Here is a 22,471-nt window from a genome sequence, read left to right on the forward strand (position 1 = left end):
GTCGATTTTTCTTTCAAAAAGAACTAGCTTCAGTACCTGAAGTTCAGACATTTGTGAAAGGAGTGCTGCATATTCAGCCCCCATTTGTGCCTCCTGTGGCACCTTGGGATCTCAACGTGATGTTGAGTTTCTTAAAATCACATTGGTTTGAGCCACTAAAAACCGTGGATCTGAAATATCTCACGTGGAAAGTGGTCATGTTATTGGCCTTGGCTTCAGCCAGGCGAGTGTCAGAATTGGCGGCTTTATCATGTAAAAGCCCTTATCTGATTTTCCATATGGATAGGACAAAATTGAGGACTCGTCCCCAATTTCTCCCTAAGGTGGTGTCAGCGTTTCACCTGAACCAGCCTATTGTGGTGCCTGCGGCTACTAAGGATTTGGAGGACTCCAAGTTGCTAGACGTTGTCAGGGCCCTGAAAATATATGTTTCCAGGACGGCTGGAGTCAGAAAATCTGACTCGCTGTTTATCCTGTATGCACCCAACAAGCTGGGTGCTCCTGCTTCTAAGCAGTCTATTGCTCGCTGGATTTGTAGTACAATTCAGCTTGCACATTCTGTGGCAGGCCTGCCACAGCCAAAATCTGTGAATGCCCATTCCACAAGGAAGGTGGGCTCATCTTGGGCGGCTGCCCGAGGGGTCTCGGCTTTACAACTTTGCCGAGCAGCTACTTGGTCAGGGGCAAACACGTTTGCAAAATTTTACAAATTTGATACCCTGGCTGAGGAGGACCTGGAGTTCTCTCATTCGGTGCTGCAGAGTCATCCGCACTCTCCCGCCCGTTTGGGAGCTTTGGTATAATCCCCATGGTCCTTACGGAGTTCCCAGCATCCACTTAGGACGTCAGAGAAAATAAGAATTTACTCACCGGTAATTTTATTTCTCGTAGTCCGTAGTGGATGCTGGGAACTCCGTAAGGACCATGGGGAATAGCGGGCTCCGAAGGAGGCTGGGCACTCTAGGGGGTGCTTTAGGGGGCGCTGGGCAGCAATTAGTTTACATTTTTGGCACAAATAGCACATAATACAGTGTATAACACTGTATAAGTGCAAAAAACCCCGCCATTAACATTATAAAAAGTGGGAGAAGCCCGCCGCTGAGGGGGCGGGGCTATCTTTCTCAGCACAGCCAGCGCCATTTTCTCTTCACAGCTCCGCTGGAAGGACGCTCCCCAGGCTCTCCCCTGCAGTATCCAGTACAACAAGGGTAAAAAAGAGGGGGGGGCCACATAAATTTAGGCGCAATTTGTGTTAATAAGCAGCTATTGGGAAAAATCACTCAGTATAGTGAAAATCCCTGTGTTATATAGCGATGTGGTGTGTGCTGGCATACTCTCTCTCTGTCTCCCCAAAGGACTTTGTGGGGTCCTGTCCTCAGTCAGAGCATTCCCTGTGTGTGTGCGGTATGTCGGTACGGCTGTGTCGACATGTTTGATGAGGAGGGCTACGTGGAGGCGGAGCAGGAGCCGATAAGTGTGATGTCGCCCCCTACGGGGCCGACACCGGAGTGGATGGATATGTGGAAGGTATTAACCGACAGTGTCAACTCTTTACATAAAAGGTTCGATGACGTAACAGCCTTGGGACAGCCGGCATCTCAGCCCGCGCCTGCCCAGGCGTCTCAGAGGCCATCAGGGGCTCAAACGCCCGCTAGCTCAGATGGCAGACACAGATGTCGACACGGAGTCTGACTCCAGTGTAGACGAGGATGAGACAAATGTACAGTCCACAAGGGCCATCCGATGCATGATTACGGCAATGAAAAATGTGTTGCACATTTCTGACATTAACCCGGTTACCACTAAAAAGGGTATTATGTTTGGGGAGAAAAAGCAGCCAGTGACTTTTCCCCCATCTGATGAATTAAATGAATTGTGTGAAGTAGCGTGGTGTTCCCCTGATAAGAAACTAGTGATTTCTAAGAGGTTACTGATGGCGTACCCTTTCCCGCCAACGGATAGGTTACGCTGGGAGACATCCCCTAGGGTGGACAAGGCGCTCACACGATTATCTAAAAGGGTGGCACTGCCGTCTCAGGATACGGCCGCCCTAAAGGAGCCTGCAGATAGAAAGCAGGAGGCTATCCTGAAGTCTGTATATACACACACAGGTACTATACTGAGACCTGCTATTGCTTCAGCATGGATGTGTAGTGCTGCAGCAGCAGCATGGTCTGATACCCTGTCAGACAACATTGATATCCTCGACAGGGATGCTATTTTGCTAACCATAGAGCATATAAAGGACGTCGTCTTGTATATGAGGGATGCACAGAGGGACATTTGCCGGCTGGCATCTAGAATTAATGCAATGTCCATTTCTGTCAGGAGAGTATTATGGACTCGGCAGTGGACAGGTGATGCTGATTCTAAAAGGCACATGGAGGTTTTTCCTTATAAGGGTGAGGAATTGTTTGGGGACGGTCTCTCGGACCTCGTATCCACAGCAACAGCTGGGATGTCGACTTTTTTACCTCAGGTTCCCTCACAGCCTAAGAAAGCACCGTATTATCAAGTACAGTCCTTTCGGCCTCAGAAAGGCAAGCAGGTCAGAGGCGCATCCTTTCTGCCCAGAGGCAGGGGTAGAGGGAAAAAAGCTGCACCAGACAGCCAGTTCCCAGGAACAAAAATCCTCCCCTGCTTCCACTAAGTCCACCGCATGACGCTGGGGCTCCACAGGTGGAGCCAGGTGCGGTGGGGGGCGCGTCTCCGGAATTTCAGCGACCAGTGGGTTCGCTCACAGGTGGATCTCTGGGTTCTACAAGTGGTATCTCAGGGATACATGCTGGAGTTCGAGGCGACTCCCCCTCGCCGTTACCTCAAATCAGCCTTGCCAGCGGCTCCCAGGGAAAGGGAGGTAGTGCTGGCGGCTATTCACAAGCTGTACCTTCAGCAGGTGATAATCAAGGTTCCCCTCCTTCAACAGGGACGGGGTTACTATTCCACAATGTTTGTGGTACCGAAACCAGACGGTTCGGTGAGACCCATTCTAAATGTAAAATCCTTGAACACTTACGTAAGGAAGTTCAAGTTCAAAATGGAATCGCTCGGGGCGGTTATTGCAAGCCTGGAAGAGGGGGATTTTATGGTGTCGCTGGACATCAAGGACGCTTATCTGCATGTCCCCATTTACCCACCTCACCAGGAGTACCTCAGGTTTGTGGTACAGGACTGTCATTACCAATTCCAGACGTTACCGTTTGGTCTGTCCACGGCACCGAGGGTATTTACCAAGGTAATGGCCGAAATGATACTCCTTCGGAAGAAGGGAGTTATAATTATCCCGTACTTGGACGATCTCCTTATAAAGGCGAGGTACAAGGAGCAGTTGTTAGTCAACGTAGCACTATCTCGGGAAGTGCTGCAACAGCACGGCTGGATTCTGAATATCCCAAAGTCGCAGCTGATTCCTGCGACGCGTCTGCTGTTCTTGGGCATGATTCTGGACACAGAACAGAAGAAGGTGTTTCTCCCGGTGGAGAAGGCCCAGGAATTGTCATCTCTGGTCAGGGACCTCCTGAAACCAAAACAGGTGTCGGTGCATCACTGCACGCGAGTCCTGGGAAAGATGGTAGCTTCTTACGAAGCAATTCTCTTCGGCAGGTTCCATGCACAGAAGATGCAGGATGGCAATGGCAGAAGCCACAAGGATTCTTCGATAGGCGGAGAACCACGTGCTGGCACTGTCAGCAGTGTTCATTCCGGGAGTGGACAACTGGGAAGCAGACTTCCTCAGCAGACACGACCTCCACCCGGGAGAGTGGGGACTTCATCCAGAAGTCTTCACGCTGATTGTAAATCATTGGGAACGGCCACAGGTGGACATGATGGCGTCCCGCCTCAACAAAAAGCTAAAAAGATATTGCGCCAGGTCAAGGGACCCTCAGGCGATAGCTGTGGACGCCCTGGTGACACCGTGGGTGTACCAGTCGGTTTATGTGTTCCCTCCTCTTCCTCTCATACCCAAGGTACTGAGGATAATAAGAAAGAGAGGAGTAAGAACTATACTCATCGTTCCGGATTGGCCAAGAAGAACTTGGTGCCCAGAACTACAAGAAATGATCTCAGAGGACCCATGGCCTCTGCCGCTCCGACAGGACCTGCTGCAGCAGGGGCCCTGTCTGTTCCAAGACTTACCGCGGCTGCGTTTGATGGCATGGCGGTTGAACGCCGGATCCTAACTAGAGATGAGCGGATTCGGTTTTACTCGGTTCTCAAAACCGAATCTTATTGGCTATCCAAAACACGTGACATCCGTGAGCCAATAAGATTCGGTTTTGAGAACCGAGTAAAACCGAATCCGCTCATCTCTAATCCTAACGGAAAAGGGCATTCCAGATGAAGTGATTCCTATGCTGATAAAAGCTAGGAAGGATGTGACAGCAAAACATTATCACCGCATATGGCGAAAATATGTTGCTTGGTGTGAGGCCAGGAAGGCCCCAACAGAGGAATTCCAGCTGGGTCGATTTATTTATTATTATTATTTATTTATTATTTCTGCACTTCCTACAGTCCGGAGTGACTATGGGCCTAAAATTGGGATCCATTAAAGTCCAGATTTCGGCCCTGTCTATTTTCTTTCAAAAAGAACTGGCTTCACTGCCTGAAGTTCAGACATTTGTTAAGGGAGTGCTGCATATTCAGCCCCCTTTTGTGGCACCTTGGGATCTCAACGTTGTGTTGGATTTCCTGAAATCACATTGGTTTGAGCCACTTAAGACCGTGGAGTTGAAGTATCTCACGTGGAAGTTGGTCATGCTGTTGGCCTTGGCCTCAGCTAGGCGTGTGTCAGAATTGGCGGCTTTGTCATGTAAAAGCCCATATCTGATTTTCCATATGGACAGGGCAGAATTGAGGACTCGTCCACAATTTCTCCCAAAGGTGGTGTCAGCGTTTCATTTGAACCAACCTATTGTGGTGCCGGCGGCTACTCGGGACTTGGAGGATTCCAAGTTGCTGGACGTAGTCCGGGCCCTGAAAATCTACGTTTCCAGGACGGCTAGAGTCAGAAAAACTGACTCGCTTTTTATCATGCATGCACCCAACAAGCTGCGTGCTCCTGCTTCAAAGCAGACTATTGCTCGCTGGATCTGTAGCACGATTCAGCTTGCGCATTCTGCGGCTGGACTGCCGCATCCTAAATCAGTAAAAGCCCATTCCACGAGGAAGGTGGGCTCTTCTTGGGCGGCTGCCCGAGGGGTCTCGGCTTTACAACTTTGCCGAGCTGCTACTTGGTCGGGTTCAAACACTTTTGCAAAATTCTACAAGTTTGATACCCTGGCTGAGGAGGACCTTGAGTTTGCTCATTCGGTGCTGCAGAGTCATCCGCACTCTCCCGCCTGTTTGGGAGCTTTGGTATAATCCCCATGGTCCTTACGGAGTACCCAGCATCCACTAGGACGTCAGAGAAAATAAGAATTTACTCACCGGTAATTCTATTTCTCGTAGTCCGTAGTGGATGCTGGGAGCCCTTCCCAAAGTGCGGACTCTGCAATACATGTGTATAGTTATTGCTTAACTAAAGGGTTATTGTTATGAGCCATCTGTTGACTGAGGCTCAGTTGTTGTTCATACTGTTAACTGGGTATAGTTATCACAAGTTGTGCAGTGTGATTGGTGTGGCTGGTATGAGTCTTACCCTGGATTCCAAATCCTTTCCTAGTAATGTCAGCTCTTCCGGGCACAGTTTCCCTAACTGAGGTCTGGAGGAGGGGCATAGAGGGAGGAGCCAGTGCACACCAGATATAGTACCTAATCTTTCTTTTAAGAGTGCCCAGTCTCCTGCGGAGCCCGTCTATTCCCCATGGTCCTTACGGAGTACCCAGCATCCACTACGGACTACGAGAAATAGAATTACCGGTGAGTAAATTCTTATTTTTTGACATTTTAAAATTTTATTTTTTTAAATCTTTTTTTTTTTTAACGTTTGCGTTATTTTTTTTGGGTTACAATATTTGCTAGAACCATAACTACAGTATGTAATACTTGATATAAATATCTTTTGCAAACCATGACCTCTGCGGATACACACTTAAGGTGCATACGCACGGTGAGATATTGACTATGGGCCCGATTCAGTAAGGATTGCAGGTTCTGCGATCAATAAGTTGCCGGCCAGAAATAGAGAGAAACCGCCCATGGGAAAAATTGAGATTGCATCGCAATATGCGGCCTGATTGCAAAATCATAAGCAATTACTGGAACATTGAAGATTTTTCCTATCTGCGCCAGGAAAGGTCGTCCACAATTTTTGCTAAACAAGAAGCTGGAAGTGGTCATCGTTTACGTCAGAGGCCATCCATAAAAATGCCTGGGCACGCCAAGTGCCAATTTCGACTACACTATGTACTAGATCAGACCTGGCCAACCTGTGGTTCTCCAGATGTTGTGAAACTACAAGTCCCAGCATGCCCTGCTACACTTTTGCTATTAGCAAATGCTACAACTGTGGCAGAGCATGCTGGAATGTGTAGTTTCACAACAGCTGGAGAACCACAGGTTGGCCAGGCCTGTACTAGATTGTACACAATATGGTAAAGATTGACTTGCCTACACAGTCTCTTTTCTTGCGATACCAACCCCACGGGAGCACGCATCGGTATCACAAGCTGTGTACACACGGGGTAATTCTGAGTTGATCGCAACTTCAAGTTTGTTAGCAATTGGGCAAAACCATGTGCACTGCAGGGGAGGCAGATATAGGGGTATATGCAATTGCTGTCGAATTCCCGAAAATGTTGAAAAACGGGACATTTTCGCAAAAAAAAAAACGACCATGCAATTCAGTACTTTCCGTCAAAAAAACTGACTTATTGAAATTCGACTTTTGTCAAATTCGACTTTTGTCAAATTCGACTTTTGTCAAATTCGACTTTTGTCAAATTCGACTTTTGTCAAATTCGACTTTTGTCAAATTCGACATTTCTGCAATGGTACAAATGCGGCAATTCGCCAAAAGTATATTCAATTGAAGTTTGGAAATTCGACAACAGTGCTTTTAGACAGTAAATTTGTCATTTTCAATCCGCCACACTTTGGTGGAGGAATCTAATTTAAAAAAATTAAAACACTTTTTTTGGTGTTTTTTTATTTTTTTTATTGGTAATAGCATATCTATTTATATTAGAAGGGATTAGGTACTTGGTTTGTCTATTTTAAAGGCACAAGTATTATTTATATATTTTTAAAAATATTATTATATATATATATTTTTTAATGGAATGTTAAAAATCAGAAAAAAAATTGCGTGGGGTCCCCCCTCCTAAGCATAACCAGCCTCGGGCTCTTCGAGCCGGTCCTGGTTCTAAAAATCTGTTGGAAAAAATGACATCGGATCCCCCGTATTTTTAAAACCAGCACCGGGCTCTGCGCCTGGTGCAAAAAATACGGGGGACAAAAAGAGTAGGGGTCCCCCGTATTTTTTACACCAGCATCGGGCTCCACTAGCTGGACAGATAATGCCACAGCCGGGGGTCACTTTTATACTGCGGCCGTGGCATTAAATATCCAACTAGTCACCCCTGGCCGGGGTACCCTGGGGGAGTGGGGACCCCTTCAATCAAGGGGTTCCCCCCCAGCCACCCAAGGGCCAGGGGTGCAGCCCGAGGCTGTTTCCCCCCCCCCCCCCCCATCCAAGGGCTGCGGATGGGGGGCTGATAGCCTTGAGAAAATTGAAAGAATATTGTTTTTTCCAGTAGTACTACAAGTCCCAGCAAGCCTCCCCCGCAAGCTGGTACTTGGAGAACCACAAGTACCAGCATGCGGGAGAAAAACGGGCCCGCTTGTACCTGTGGTTCTACTGGGGAAAAAATACCCAAATAAAAACAGGACACGCACACCGTGATAGTAAAACTTTATTACATACATACTTACCTATGTTCACACGCCGACCTCTGTCCACTTGTCCAAGTAGAATCCACGTGTACCTGTGAATAAAATTATACTCACCTGATCCAGTGTCCAGATTATAATCCACGTACTTGGCAAAAAAAAAAAACGAACACCCGGACCAGACGGACTGAAAGGGGTCCCATGTTTACACATGGGACCCCTTTCCACGAATGCCGGGACCCCACGTGACTGCTGTCACAGAAAGGTCCCTTCAGCCAATCAGGAAGCGCTACTTCGTGGCACTCACCTGATTGGCTATGCGCGTCTGAGCTGTCAGACAGCGCATCGCAAAGCCTCTCCATTATATTCAATGGTGGGAACTTTGCGGTCAGCGGTGAGGTCACCCGCGGTCAGCGGCTGACCGCGGGTAACCCCACCGCTGACGGCAAAGTTCCCACCATTGAAACTAATGGAGGGAGCTGTGCGATGCGCTGTCTGCCAGCAGACGCGCATACAGCCAATCAGGTGAGTGCCACGAAGTAGCGCTTCCTGATTGGCTGAAGGGACCTTTCTGTGACAGCAGTCACGTGGGGTCCCGGCGTTCGTGGAAAGGGGTCCCATGTGTAAACATGGGACCCCTTTCAGTCCGTCTGGTCCGGGTGTTCGTTTTTTTTTTTTTTTTTTTGCCAAGTACGTGGATTATAATCTGGACACTGGATCAGGTGAGTATAATTTTATTCACAGGTACACGTGGATTCTACTTGGACAAGTGGACAGAGGTCGGCGTGTGAACATAGGTAAGTATGTATGTGTCGACATGTGTGAAATAAAGTTTTACTATCACGGTGTGCGTGTCCTGTTTTTATTTGGGTATTTTTTTCCCAGTAGAACTACAGGTACAAGCGGGCCCGTTTTTCTCCCGCATGCTGGTACTTGTGGTTCTCCAAGTACCAGCTTGCGGGGGAGGCTTGCTGGGACTTGTAGTACTACTGGAAAAAACAATATTCTTTCAATTTTCTCAAGGCTATCAGCCCCCCATCCGCAGCCCTTGGATGGGGGGGGGGCAGCCTTGGGCTTCAACCCTGGCCCTTGGGTGGCTGGGGGGGGGGGGGGGCCTCTTGATTGAAGGGGTACCCACTCCCCCAGGGTACCCCGGCCAGGGGTGACTAGTTGGATATTTAATGCCACGGCCGCAGGGCGCTGTATAAAAGTGACCCCCGGCTGTGGCATTATCTGTCCAGCTAGTGGAGCCCGATGCTGGTGTAAAAAAATACGGGGGACCCCTACTCTTTTTGTCCCCCGTATTTTTTGCACCAGGCGCAGAGCCCGGTGCTGGTTTTAAAAATACGGGGGATCCCCTGTCATTTCCCCCCCCGGATTTTTAGAACCAGGACTGGCTCGAAGAGCCCGAGGCTGGTTATGCTTTGGAGGGGGGACCCCACGCAATTTTTTTTTCGGTTTTTTAAAAATCGGATCAAAATCCGTCAAATCGGCCGTTTTTCGACAGCGGGACTGTCGAATCCATTTTTTATTGAATATGTTGAATTCTGGCACCCACTTGCCGGAATTCGACGGCTGAATTAAAAAACGGGCGAAAAATTGCCGCGATTCGCCGCTAATTGCATATACCCCATAACATCTGCAGAGAGAGCTAGATTTGGGTGGGGTGTGTTCAATCTGCAATCTAAATTGCAGTGTAAAAATAAAGCCGCCAGTATTTACCCTGCATAGAAACAAAATAACCCACCCAAATCTAACTCTCTCTGCACATGTTATATCTGCCACACCTGCAGTGCACATGGTTTTGCCCAACTGCTAAAAAATTTCCTGCTGCGATCAACTTGGAATTACCCCCACAGTGCGATTTGCACTAATTTTCCTTACGATTTTGACTATAATTGTAAGGTTACTTTGCACCATGTGTATGCACCTTTAGAATTAGATTTAAAAACCATAGTGCTGTGTTCCTTATAGAGTTAATTACCCAGTGCCATAATACTAACAATTTACAGTATGTAGTTAGACTTCCTAGCTTAACTCATCCTTGTGTACAAGACATAGAATTCCTTAATTTCAGATTCATATTTATGATGCAAATCTCCTGACTCTACTGCTTTTGACATGGTATTTAAAATGAGATATCTACATAGTTTTGGAAGAGATTTGCAATCATCTCTAGAGCAGAAGTGCTCTTGAACAGCTTGGTCACTAAATTTTTAACGCTGCATTTATTTTAGATAAAATGAATGTTTAGAATTCTAACTGAAGTCTTTATTTAAAAATTTGCAACACATTGCACTTCCTTTCTGATGTAACAAATGTGTGGTTTTATATATCATCCACTGCAGGAGCATACAGTATTGAGAAATACCATATTACTCCATGGAGCAATGATCAGAGACAGTCATTCATGACGTGAGGGTGATAAGTGTCCTGGCTAACATAAAAGTATGGAATTTTTTTAAAATCTGTTCATTTGCTTGTTTCCATAGTGAGGCTATAAGATCTGAGGAACCTGCTGGGTCTCTGATTTGGGGATATGGATTTGTTGTCAACAAAACATGGCTGTTTGCGTTATCCCACATAGAATGGATAGGTGTAGACTGAGGCTGGCCTGTGGATACTAGTGTTGGGAGTCAAAGCAGTTTTAACTTCTACTCCTTTCTTGAGCCCTGATTTATACCCCTTTTCCACTAGCTCAAAAAACACTGGTAAAAGCACGGGGGCGCGCATTTACACGTGTTTTTTGTAAGTGGAAGAGGGTCCCCCCCCCCCCCGCAAAAACCCAGATCAAGTGACCCGTGAATCCTACCCGGCAATGTACCTGGGTAGGGTTGTAGTGTAAACGGGAGCCGTGTCGACGCGGCTCCCGTTTACACTGTATGAAAGGGCGGCGCTGGGAGATCATGTGATCTCCCAGCGCCGCCCCTGCCGCGTCACTAGCAGCATCACAAACCCGGCAATATGCCGGGTTGGTGACTGCTGGTGGGAAAAGGGCTGAGCACGGGTCGCAGCCGGGCAGCTCCCGTGTCAGGCTCCCGGCTGCGACCCGTGCTCGTAGGTGGAAAAATAAGATTTTACTCACCGGTAAATCTATTTCTCGTAGTCCGTAGTGGATGCTGGGAACTCCGTAAGGACCATGGGGAATAGCGGCTTTGCAGGATACTGGGCACAACTAAAGAAAGCTTTAGGACTACCTGGTGTGCACTGGCTCCTCCCTCTATGACCCTCCTCCAGACCTCAGTTAGGATACTGTGCCCGGAAGAGCTGACACAATAAGGAAAGGATTTTGAATCCCGGGTAAGACTCATACCAGCCACACCAATCACACCGTATAACTCGTGATACTATACCCAGTTAACAGTATGAAATATAACTGAGCCTCTCAACAGATGGCTCAACAATAACCCTTTAGTTAAACAATAACTATATACAAGTATTGCAGACAATCCGCACTTGGGACGGGCGCCCAGCATCCACTATGGACTACGAGAAAAAGATTTACCAGTGAGTAAAATCTTATTTTCTCTGACGTCCTAGTGGATACTGGGAACTCCGTAAGGACCATGGGGATTATACCAAAGCTCCCAAACGGGCGGGAGAGTGCGGATGACTCTGCAGCACCGAATGAGCGAACTCTAGGTCCTCCTCAGCCAGGGTATCAAACTTGTAGAATTTAGCAAACGTGTTTGACCCCGACCAAGTAGCTGCTCGGCAAAGTTGTAAAGCCGAGGCCCCTCGGGCAGCCGCCCAAGAAGAGCCCACCTTCCTCGTGGAATGGGCTTTTACAGATTCAGAATGTGCAAGTTGAATCGTGCTACAGATCCAGCGAGCAATAGTCTGCTTTGAAGCAGGCGCACCCAACTTGTTGGGCGCATGCAGGATAAATAGCGAGTCAGTCTTTCTGACTCCAGCTGTCCTGGAAACATAGATTTTTAGGGCCCGGACTACGTCCAGCAACTTGGAGTCCTCCAAGTCACGAGTAGCCGCAGGCACCACAATAGGCTGGTTCAAATGAAACGCTGAAACCACCTTTGGGAGAAATTGGGGACGAGTCCTCAATTCCGCCCTATCCATATGGAAAATCAGATAAGGGCTTTTACAAGACAAAGCCGCCAATTCTGACACACGCCTGGCCGAAGCCAAGGCCAACAGCATGACCACTTTCCACGTGAGATATTTTAGTTCCACGGTTTTAAGTGGTTCAAACAAATGCGACTTTAGGAAATCCAACACCACGTTGAGATCCCAAGGTGCCACTGGGGACACAAAAGGGGGCTGAATATGCAGCACTCCCTTAACAAATGTCTGAACTTCAGGTAGTGAAGCCAGTTCTTTTTGGAAGAAAATCGATAGAGCCGAAATCTGGACCTTAATGGAACCCAATTTTAGGCCCATAGTCACTCCTGACTGTAGCAAGTGCAGAAATCGACCTAGGTGAAATTCCTCCGTTGGGGCCTTCCTGGCCTCACACCACGCAACATATTTCCGCCATATGCGGTGATAATGGTTTGCGGTCACTTCTTTCCTAGCTTTAATAAGCGTAGGGATAACTTCCTCCGGACTGCCCTTTTCCTTCAGGATCCGGCGTTCAACCGCCATGCCGTCAAACGCAGCCACGGTAAGTCTTGGAACAGACAGGGCCCCTGCTGCAGCAGGTCCTGTCTGAGCGCAGAGGCCATGGGTCCTCTGAGATCATTTCTTGAAGTTCTGGGTACCAAGCTCTTCTTGGCCAATCCGGAACAATGAGTATAGTTCTTACTCCTCTCCTTCTTATTAGTCTCAGTACCTTGGGTATGAGAGGCAGAGAAGGGAACACATACACCGACCGGTACACCCACGGTGTTACCAGAGCGTCCACAGCTATCGCTTGAGGGTCCCTTGACCTGGCGCAATATCTTTTTAGCTTTTTGTTGAGGCCGGACGCCATCATGTCCACCTGTGGCCTTTCCCACCGGTGTACAATCATTTGGAAGACTTCTGGATGAAGTCCCCACTCTCCCGGGTGGAGGTCGTGTCTGCTGAGAAAGTCTGCTTCCCAGTTGTCCACTCCGGGAATGAACACTGCTGACAGTGCTAACACATGATTTTCCGCCCATCGGAGAATCCTTGTGGCATCTGCCATTGCCATCCTGCTTCTTGTGCCGCCCTGTAGGTTTACATGGGCGACCGCCGTGATGTTGTCTGACTGGATCAGCACGGCTGGTGTTGAAGCAGGGGTCTTGCCTGACTTAGGGCATTGTAAATGGCCCTTAGTTCCAGAATATTTATGTGTAGGGAAGACTCCTGACTTGTTGATAGTCCCTGGAAGTTTCTTCCCTGTGTGACTGCCCCCCAACCTCGAAGGCTGGCATCCGTGGTCACCAGGACCCAGTCCTGTATGCCGAATCTGCGGCCCTCTAGAAGATGAGCACTCTGCAGCCACCACAACAGCGACACCCTGGTCCTTGGAGACAGGGTTATCAGCCGATGCATCTGAAGATGCGATCCGGACCACTTGTCCAACAGATCCCACTGAAAGATCCTTGCATGGAACCTTCCGAATGGAATTGCTTCGTAAGAAGCCACCATCTTTCCCAGGACTCGCGTGCAGTGGTGCACCGACACCTGTTTTGGTTTTAGGAGGTCTCTGACTAGAGATGACAACTCCTTGGCCTTCTCCTCCGGGAGAAATACTTTTTTCTGTTCTGTATCCAGAACCATCCCCAGGAACAGTAGACGCGTTGTAGGAATCGGCTGCGACTTTGGAATATTTAGGATCCAGCCATGCTGTTGTAGCACTTCCCGAGCTAGTGCTACACCGATCAACAACTGTTCCCTGGACTTCGCTTTTATAAGGAGATCGTCCAAGTACGGGATAATTAAAACTCCCTTTCTCCGAAGGAGTATCATCATTTCGGCCATTACCTTGGTAAATACCCTCGGTGCCGTGGACAGACCAAATGGCAACGTCTGGAATTGGTAATGACAGTCCTGTACCACAAATCTGAGGTACTCCTGGTGAGGAGGGTAAATGGGGACATGCAGGGTAAGCATCCTTGATGTCCAGTGATACCATGGAATCCCCCTCGTCCAGGCTTGCAATCACCGCTCTGAGCGATTCCATCTTGAACTTGAACCTTCTTATATAAGTGTTCAAGGATTTTAAATTTAAAATGGGTCTCACCGAACCATCTGGTTTCGGTACCACAAACATTGTGGAATAGTAACCCCGTCCTTGTTGAAGGAGGGGTACCTTGATTATCACCTACTGAGAATACAGCTTGTGAATCGCCTCCAGCACTGCCTCCCTGTTCGGGGGAGCTGTCGGTAAGGCAGATTTGAGGAAACGGCGAGGGGGAGACGTCTCGAATTCCAGCTTGTACCCCTGAGATACTACTTGTAGAATCCAGGGATCCACCCGTGAGCGAGCCCACTGGTCGCTGAAGTTCTTGAGACGGGCCCCCACCGTACCTGGCTCCGCCTGTGGAGCCCCAGCGTCATGTGGTGGACTTAGAGGAAGCGGGGGAGGACTTTTGTTCCTGGGAACTAGCTGTATGTTGCAGCTTTTTCCCTCTACCTCTGGGCAGAAAGGATGCGCCTCTAACCCGCTTGCCTTTCTGGGGCCGAAAGGACTGTACCTGATAATACGGTGCTTTCTTTGGCTGTGAGGGAACATGGGGTAAAAATGCTGACTTCCCAGCTGTCGCTGTGGAAACGAGGTCCGAGAGACCATCCCCAAACAACTCCTCACCCTTGTAAGGCAATACTTCCATGTGCCTTTTAGAATCTGCATCTCCTGTCCACTGCCGAGTCCACAATCCTCTCCTGGCAGAAATGGACATTGCGTTTATTTTAGATGCCAGCCGGCAAATATCCCTCTGTGCATCTCTCATGTACAAGACAGCGTCTTTAATATGCTCTACGGTTAGCAATATAGTGTCCCTGTCTAGGGTATCAATGTTTTCCGACAGGGAATCTGACCACGCAGCTGCAGCACTGCACATCCATGCTGAAGCAATAGCCGGTCTTAGATACCCGAGTGTGTGTATATACAGACTTCAGGATAGCCTCCTGCTTTCTATCTGCAGGCTCCTTTAGGGCGGCCGTGTCCGGAGACGGTAGTGCCACCTTTTTTGACAGACGTGTGAGCGCTTTATCCACCCTAGGGGATGGCTCCCAACGTGACCTGTCCTCTGGCGGGAAAGGGTACGCCATTAGTAACTTTTTAGAAATAACCAGTTTCTTATCGGGGGAAGCCCACGCTTCTTCACACACTTCATTTAATTCATCAGATGGGGGAAAAACCACTGGTAGTTTTTTCTCCCCAAACATAATACCCTTTTTTGTGGTACCTGGGGTAATATCAGAAATATGCAACACATTTTTCATTGCCGTAATCATGTAACGGGTGGCTCTATTGGAATGTACACTAGTCTCATCGTCGACACTGGAGTCAGTATCCGTGTCGACATCTGTGTCAGCCATCTGAGGTAGCGGGCGTTTTAGAGCCCCTGATGGCTTTAGAGACGTCTGGGCAGGCACAGGCTGAGAAGCCGGCAGTCCCACATCTGCTATGTCGTCAAACCTTTTATGTAAGGAGTCGACACTGTCGCGTAATTCCTTCCACATAACCATCCACTCAGGTGTCGACCCCGCAGGGGGTGACCTCACATTTATCGGCACTTGCTCCGCCTCCACATAAGCCTCCTCATCAAACATGTCGACACAGCCGTACCGACACACCGCACACACACAGGGAATGCTCTGACTGAGGACAGGACCCCACAAAGCCCTTTGGGGAGACAGAGAGAGAGTATGCCAGCACACACCAACAGCGCTATATAACACAGGGATTAACACTATAACTGAGTGATTTTTCCAAATAGCTGCTTGTATACACAATATTGCGCCTAAATTTAGTGCCCCCCCCTCTCTTTTTTTACCCTATGTAGTCTGGAAACTGCAGGGGAGAGCCTGGGAGCGATCCTTCCAGCGGAGCTGTGAGGGAAAATGGCGCCAGTGTGCTGAGGGAGATAGCCCCGCCCCTTTTTCGGCTGACTTCTCCCGCTTTTTTCCATGTATATTTGGCTGGGGTATTTTACACATATATAGTCTCTATGACTATATTATGTGTTATTTGCCAGCCAAGGTACTCAACATTGCAGCCCAGGGCGCCCCCCCCCCCAGCGCCCTGCACCCATCAGTGACCTTGAGTGTGAGGTGTGCATGGGAAGCAATGGCGCACAGTTGATGAAGACCGAAGTCTTCTGCCGACGATTTCCAGGAGCCTCTTCTTGCTTCTGGCTCTGTAAGGGGGACGGCGGCGCGGCTCCGGGACCGGACGACCAAGGCTGGGCCTGTGTTCGATCCCTCTGGAGCTAATGGTGTCCAGTAGCCTAGAAGCCCAAGCTAGCTGCAAGCAGGTAGGTTCGCTTCTCTCCCCTTAGTCCATCGTAGCAGTGAGTCTGTTGCCAGCAGGTCTCACTGGAAATAAAAAACCTAAAATAAACTTTCTCTGACGTCCTAGTGGATGCTGGGACTTCCGTAAGGACCATGGGGAATAGCGGCTCCGCAGGAGACTGGGCACAAAAAGTAAAAGCTTTAGACTAGCTGGTGTGCACTGGCTCCTCCCCCTATGACCCTCCTCCAAGCCTCAGTTAGATTTTTGTGCCCGAACGAGAAGGGTGCATGCTAGGTGGCTCTCCTGAGCTGCTTAGAAGTAAAAGTTTAAATAGGTTTTTTATTTTCAGTGAGTCCTGCTGGCAACAGGCTCACTGCATCGTGGGACTAAGGGGAGAAGAAGCGAACTCACCTGCGTGCAGAGTGGATTGGGCTTCTTGGCTACTGGACATTAGCTCCAGAGGGACGATCACAGGTTCAGCCTGGATGGGTCCCGGAGCCGCGCCGCCGGCCCCCTTACAGAGCCAGAAGAGCGAAGAGGTCCGGAGAAATCGGCGGCAGAAGACGTTCCTATCTTCAGATAAGGTAGCGCACAGCACTGCAGCTGTGCGCCATTGCTCTCAGCACACTTCACACTCCGGTCACTGAGGGTGCAGGGCGCTGGGGGGGAGCGCCCTGAGACGCAATAAAACATGTTTAAACCTTATATGGCTAAAGAAATACATCACATATAGCTCCTGGGCTATATGGATGCATTTCACCCCTGCCAGTTTTCCTAAAAAAAGCGGGAGAAAAGGCCGCCGTGAAGGGGGCGGAGCCTATCTCCTCAGCACACAAGCGCCATTTTCCCTCACAGTTCCGCTGGAAGGAAGGCTCCCAGACTCTCCCCTGCAGTCCTGCTACAGAATCAGGGTAAAACAAGAGAGGGGGGGCACTATTGGCAGCTAATATAAAACAGCAGCTATAAAGGGAGTAACACTTACATAAGGTTATCCCTGTATATATATATATATATATATATATATATATATATATATATATATATATATATATATATATATATATATATATATATATATAGCGCTCTGGTGTGTGCTGGCAAACTCTCCCTCTGTCTCCCCAAAGGGCTCGTGGGGTCCTGTCCTCTTTCAGAGCATTCCCTGTGTGTGTGCTGGGTGTCGGTACGATTGTGTCGACATATATGAGGAGGAAAATGATGTGGAAGCAGAGCAATTGCCTGTGTTAGTGATGTCACCCCCTAGGGAGTCGACACCTGACTGGATAGTCGTGTTTAAAGAATTACGTGACAGTGTCAGCACTTTGCAAAAAACTGACGACATGAGACAGCCGGCAAATCAGTTAGTGCCTGTTCAGGCGTCTCGGACACCGTCGGGGGCGCTAAAACGCCCGTTACCTCAGATGGTCGACACAGACCCAGACACGGATACTGAATCCAGTGTCGACGGTGAGGAGACAAACGTAATGTCCAGTAGGGCCACACGTTACATGATCACGGCAATGAAGGAGGCATTGAACATTTCTGACACTACAAGTACCACAAAAAAGGGTATTATGTGGGGTGTGAAAAAACTACCAGTAGTTTTTCCTGAATCAGATGAATTAAATGAGGTGTGTGATAAAGCGTGGTTTTCCCCCGATAAAAAACTGCTGATTTCTAATAAATTATTGGCACTATACCCTTTCCCGCCAGAGGTTAGGGCACGTTGGGAAAGACCCCCTAGGGTAGATAAGGCGCTCACACGCTTATCAAAACAAGTGGCGTTACCGTCTCCCGATACGGCCGCCCTTAAGGAACCAGCTGATAGAAGGCTGGAAAATATCCTAAAAGGTATATACACACATACTGGTGTTATACTGCGACCAGCAATCGCCTCAGCCTGGATGTGCAGTGCTGGAGTGGCTTGGTCGGATTCCCTGACTGAAAATATTGATACCCTGGATAGGGACAGTATATTATTAACTATAGAGCATTTAAAGGATGCATTACTATATATGCGAGATGCACAGAGGGATATTTGCACCCTGGCATCTAGAGTGAGTGCGATGTCCATTTCTGCCAGAAGAGCGTTATGGACGCGACAGTGGTCAGGTGATGCGGATTCCAAACGACATATGGAAGTATTGCCGTATAAAGGGGAGGAGTTATTTGGGGTCGGTCTATCGGACCTGGTGGCCACAGCAACGGCTGGAAAATCCACCTTTTTACCCCAGGTCACCTCTCAGCAGAAAAAGACACCGTCTTTTCAAACTCAGTCCTTTCGTTCCCATAAGGGCAAGCGGGCAAAAGGCCACTCATTTCTGCCCCGGGGCAGAGGAAGGGGAAAAAGACTGCACCAGGCAGCCTCTTCCCAGGAGCAGAAGCCCTCCCCCGCTTCTGCCAAGTCTTCAGCATGACGCTGGGGCCTTACAAGCGGACTCAGGCACGGTGGGGGGCCGTCTCAAGAATTTCAGCGCGCAGTGGGCTCACTCGCAAGTGGACCCGTGGATCCTGCAGGTAGTATCACAGGGGTACAAATTGGAATTCGAGACGTCTCCCCCTCGCCGGTTCCTGAAGTCTGCTCTACCAACGTCTCCCTCCGACAGGGAGGCGGTAGTGGAAGCTATTCACAAGCTGTATTCCCAGCAGGTGATAATCAAGGTACCCTTCCTACAACAGGGAAAGGGGTATTATTCCACGCTGTTTGTGGTACCGAAGCCGGACGGCTCGGTGAGACCAATTTTAAATCTAAAATCCTTGAACACTTACATAAAAAGGTTCAAATTCAAGATGGAGTCACTCAGAGCAGTGATAGCGAACCTGGAAGAAGGGGACTATATGGTGTCTCTGGACATCAAAGATGCTTATCTCCATGTCCCAATCTACCCTTCTCACCAAGGGTACCTCAGGTTTGTGGTACAAAACTGTCATTATCAGTTTCAGACGCTGCCGTTTGGATTATCCACGGCACCACGGGTCTTTACCAAGGTAATGGCCGAAATGATGATTCTTCTTCGAAGAAAAGGCGTCTTAATTATCCCTTACTTGGGCGATCTCCTGATAAGGGCAAGATCCAGGGAACAGTTAGAGGTCGGAGTAGCACTATCTCAGGTAGTGCTACGGCAGCACGGGTGGATCCTAAATATCCCAAAATCACAGCTGATTCCAACAACACGTCTACTGTTCCTGGGGATGATTCTGGACACAGTCCAGAAAAAGATATTTCTCCCGGAGGAGAAGGCCAGGGAGTTATCCGAGCTAGTCAGGAACCTCCTGAAACCAGGCCAAGTGTCAGTGCATCAATGCACGAGAGTCCTGGGAAAAATGGTGGCTTCTTACGAAGCGATTCCATTCGGAAGATTCCATGCAAGAACTTTTCAGAGGGATCTGCTGGACAAATGGTCCGGATCGCATCTTCAGATGCATCAGCGGATAACCCTATCTCCAAGGACAAGGGTGTCTCTCCTGTGGTGGTTACAGAGTGCTCATCTTCTAGAGGGCCGCAGATTCGGCATTCAGGATTGGATGCTGGTGACCACCGATGCCAGCCTGAGAGGCTGGGGAGCAGTCACACAGGGAAGAAATTTCCAGGGCTTGTGGTCAAGCATGGAAACGTCTCTTCACATAAATATCCTGGAACTAAGGGCCATTTACAATGCCCTAAGTCAAGCAAGGCCTCTGCTTCAGGGTCAGTCGGTATTGATTCAATCGGACAACATCACGGCAGTCGCCCACGTCAACAGACAGGGCGGCACAAGAAGCAGGAGGGCAATGGCAGAAGCTGCAAGGATTCTTCGCTGGGCGGAAAATCATGTGGTGGCACTGTCAGCAGTGTTCATTCCGGGAGTGGACAACTGGGAAGCAGACTTCCTCAGCAGACACGACCTCCACCCGGGGGAGTGGGGACTTCACCCAGAAGTCTTTCAAGTGATTGTAAACCGTTGGAAAAAACCAAAGGTGGACATGATGGCGTCCCGTCTCAACAAAAAACTGGACAGATATTGCGCCAGGTCAAGGGACCCTCAGGCAATAGCGGTGGACGCTCTGGTAACACCGTGGGTGTACCAGTCGGTGTATGTGTTCCCTCCTCTGCCTCTCATTCCAAAAGTACTGAGAATCATAAGAAGGAGAGGAGTGAAGACTATACTCGTGGCTCCGGATTGGCCAAGAAGAACTTGGTACCCGGAACTGCAAGAGATGCTCACGGAGGACCCGTGGCCTCTACCTCTAAGAAAGGACCTGCTCCAGCAGGGACCTTGTCTGTTCCAAGACTTACCGCGGCTGCGTTTGACGGCATGGCGGTTGAACGCCGGATCCTGATGGAAAAAGGCATTCCAGATGAAGTCATCCCTACCCTGATCAAAGCCAGGAAGGATGTAACTGCGAAACATTATCACCGCATTTGGCGAAAATATGTTTCCTGGTGTGAGGCTAAGAAGGCCCCCACAGAGGAATTTCAACTGGGTCGTTTCCTGCATTTCCTGCAAGTAGGACTATCTATGGGCCTAAAATTAGGATCCATTAAGGTTCAAATTTCGGCTCTGTCGATCTTCTTCCAGAAAGAACTGGCTTCATTGCCTGAAGTTCAGACGTTTGTCAAGGGGGTACTGCATATACAACCTCCTTTTGTGCCACCAGTGGCACTTTGGGATCTCAATGTAGTTTTAGGGTTCCTAAAATCACATTGGTTTGAACCACTCACCACTGTGGAATTAAAATATCTCACATGGAAGGTGGTCATGCTGTTAGCTCTGGCGTCAGCCAGGCGTGTCTCAGAAATGGCGGCTTTGTCATATAAAAGCCCTTACCTAATTTTTCATTCAGACAGGGCAGAATTGAGGACTCGTCCTCAATTTCTCCCTAAGGTGGTTTCAGCGTTTCACATGAACCAGCCTATTGTGGTGCCTGCGGCTACTGGGGACTTGGAGGACTCCAAGTTGTTGGACGTGGTCAGGGCCCTGAAAATATGTTTCCAGGACAGCTGGAGTCAGAAAATCTGACTCGCTGTTTATCCTGTATGCACCCAACAAGCTGGGTTCTCCTGCTTCTAAGCAGACGATTGCTCGTTGGATTTGTAGTACAATTCAGCTTGCACATTCTGTGGCAGGACTGCCACAGCCAAAATCTGTTAAAGCCCATTCCACAAGAAAAGTGGGCTCATCTTGGGCGGCTGCCCGAGGGGTCTCTGCTTTACAACTTTGCCGAGCAGCTACTTGGTCAGGGGCAAACACGTTTGCAAAATTTTACAAATTCGATACCCTGGCTGAGGAGGACCTGGAGTTCTCTCATTCGGTGCTGCAGAGTCATCCGCACTCTCCCGCCCGTTTGGGAGCTTTGGTATAATCCCCATGGTCCTTACGGAAGTCCCAGCATCCACTAGGACGTCAGAGAAAATAAGAATTTACTTACCGATAATTCTATTTCTCATAGTCCGTAGTGGATGCTGGGCGCCCATCCCAAGTGCGGATTGTCTGCAATACTATATAGTTATTGTTACAAAAAATCGGGTTGTTTATTGTTGTGAGCCATCTTTTCAGAGGCTCCTACGTTTATCATACTGTTAACTGGGTTCAGATCACAGGTTGTACAGTGTGATTGGTGTGGCTGGTATGAGTCTTACCCGGGATTCAAAATCCTTCCTTATTATGTTCGTTCATCCGGGCACAGTATCCTAACTGAGGCTTGGAGGAGGGTCATAGGGGGAGGAGCCAGTGCATACCAGCTAGTCTAAAGCTTTTACTTTTTGTGCCCAGTCTCCTGCGGAGCCGCTATTCCCCATGGTCCTTACGGAAGTCCCAGCATCCACTACGGACTATGAGAAATAGAATTATCGGTAAGTAAATTCTTATTTTCTTTTTCTAAGAGCTCAGGAGAGCCACTAGTGTGCATCCAGCTCAGCCGGGCACAAAATTCTAACTGAGGTCTGGAGGAGGGTCATAGAGGGAGGAGCCAGTGCACACCAGGTAGTCCTAAAGCTTTCTTTAGTTGTGCCCAGTCTCCTGCGGAGCCGCTATTCCCCATGGTCCTTACGGAGTTCCCAGCATCCACTAGGACGTCAGAGAAAGGGGTATTAGTCAGGATATAACCTGGCTGAGTTGAGTTGCATAATTGTTTCCAGTGTGGGAGACAGAAAAGCTTTCTGATTATTTTGCCACGGTTTCTCTTTCTCATACGTCCTAGAGGATGCTGGGGATGCTTCAAGAACCATGGGGTATAGACGGGATCCGCAGGAGACATGGGCACTTTAAGACTTAAAAA

At 48.9% G+C, this 22,471-nt stretch overlaps 1 protein-coding gene across 4 annotated transcripts in view; it reads left to right on the top strand.

Annotated features, from left to right (window-relative positions):
- The window catches only part of LOC135019092 (regucalcin-like), a 282,886-nt gene that overhangs the window by 23,222 nt on the left and 237,193 nt on the right, over nt 1–22,471 (top strand). Inside the window, exon 2 of one of the 4 annotated variants that reach the window (XM_063953074.1) lies at nt 10,182–10,281. The exons of the other annotated variants lie outside the window; for them this stretch is intronic. The gene's annotated coding sequence lies outside the window, so the exon portion shown is untranslated. The remainder of the gene's footprint in view (nt 1–10,181; nt 10,282–22,471) is intronic. 4 annotated transcript variants of the gene reach the window in all.

Source organism: Pseudophryne corroboree, chromosome 2 (assembly GCF_028390025.1).
Source record: "Pseudophryne corroboree isolate aPseCor3 chromosome 2, aPseCor3.hap2, whole genome shotgun sequence".
Classification (NCBI taxonomy): domain Eukaryota; kingdom Metazoa; phylum Chordata; class Amphibia; order Anura; family Myobatrachidae; genus Pseudophryne; species Pseudophryne corroboree.